Source organism: Corvus brachyrhynchos, unplaced genomic scaffold, assembly GCF_000691975.1.
Source record: "Corvus brachyrhynchos isolate BGI_N302 unplaced genomic scaffold, ASM69197v1 scaffold706, whole genome shotgun sequence".
In the NCBI taxonomy this organism is placed as follows: Eukaryota; Metazoa; Chordata; class Aves; order Passeriformes; family Corvidae; genus Corvus; species Corvus brachyrhynchos.
The window spans coordinates 167,961-169,608 of NW_008238371.1; positions in this window are offsets into that span (position 1 = coordinate 167,961).

Genomic DNA, 1,648 nt, shown 5'->3' on the forward strand with positions numbered 1-1,648 from the left:
GATCCGCCGGAGCCCGTTAACATTAGAAATGCAGAAAACTGCAGCCCGAGTCCCGGGAACCGGCAGTGAGGGGAGCGATGGAGCCGAGGAACTGCAGAGGAGCCGAGGGGCTGCGATGGAGCTGGGGGAGTGGGATGGGGCCGAGGGGCTGCGATGGAGCTGGGGGACCGCCATGGGTGAGGGACCGCGGTGCAGCCGATGGGCTGAGGTGAGGGAGAGGGACTGGGATGGATCTGGAGGCCAGGATGGGCGAAGGGCTGCGGTGGAGCCGGCAGGCTGCGGTGGAGCTGAGGGGAGGGGAAGGTTGATCGTGGTGTGCTGAGGCCCACTGCGGGCCGGCAGGCTCTGGCAGCCCCCCAGCCTAAGGGTCCCTCTGCCCTCGGTGAGCCCAAACCTCCAGGTTTCTGCAGCTGGCCCGCAGCAGGGAAGGCTGCAGGGCCGTGGGTGCCTTTGGTCTGTGTGAGGAGCCCCGGTCCAGCTTGGTGCCTGCCAAGCACAGCCGTTTCCCTGCCCTGGGTTTTGCTGTCCTTGCTTGGTGGTGGCAGCATGCTCAGCTCCGTTCCTGCTGCCTCACACCAGGAATGTCACTGCAGGGGCACACGAGGTGGTTTTGGGGAGTGGTGGCCCCGCTATAGGGGTGCTGGCCACCATGGTGATGCTGCATAGAGAAGCAGCCTGGTTACTTCTCCAGAGGCCTGCATCCCACTTTGGTCCTTTTGGGTTTCTGTGGAAAGGATGGAAGGAAGACGGATTGTAAGAAGAGTCTGAAAGGCTGCATGGGTTGAGGGAATGTAAATCCCAGAATTTATCAGCCTCATGCTGCAAGGACAAAGGACACTCAATGGGGTCAAGACAGGGTGGGTGTAAAACCCTGGGCTGATGCTGGAGGGCCTTTCCACCTCTGTGGAGGTCTTCAGCCACAGAAAGCTGTTGGGTTGATGGAACTCGAGGAGAAGAGGAAAGGGACTCAGGCTGGATGGAGATGGGTGGGAGCACCAGACTGGCACAGGCCGTGGCAATGGCTCAGTCCGATACATTGGGGTCCCACCAGTCCAACTCGGGGAGTCGCGGTGGGCTGGTGGGGAAGGACTGTCTTGTGCCCATTCCCATGGGGCTCCTGCAGCTCTCCCTTGTTTGTGCCTCTGATGACAGCTGCGGTGGGAGTCCCGAGGTCACTGGTGACATGATCTGATCTTGTATGTGGCTCCTGCGCTGTGGGACAGAGGAGCTGCGAGCTGAGACATGGCGGGGCTATGCCTGAGGTGCTCCCAGGGTTGCCTCTGTGGGCAGAGCCGTCCTGGGCGCCGTGTCCCTGCCCCTTGTCCCTCTGCAGGGATGATGCTGAGCCTCCCGGGGTGCTGGGCGCCTGTCCCGTCCTGCGCCCCCAGCCGCGGCAGTGGGTGCTGGGCACGTTGGTGGGAGGCGCGCGTCTCTTAGCAACTCCTGTGGTGCGTGGTTCCTCCTGTTGCTCAGGAAGGTGTGAACACACACACCGGCCTCTTGTGCGCTGCTGAGGTGCTCAGGGCTTCCCAAAGCACCCTGTGTCTCCCAAAATGAGGGCTCAGGGGTGCCCTGCACCCAGCTGGCTGTGACACGTCTCACCTGGTGTCCACAGGGCTGTGAGATGGTGCCAGAGGCTCCATGTCCT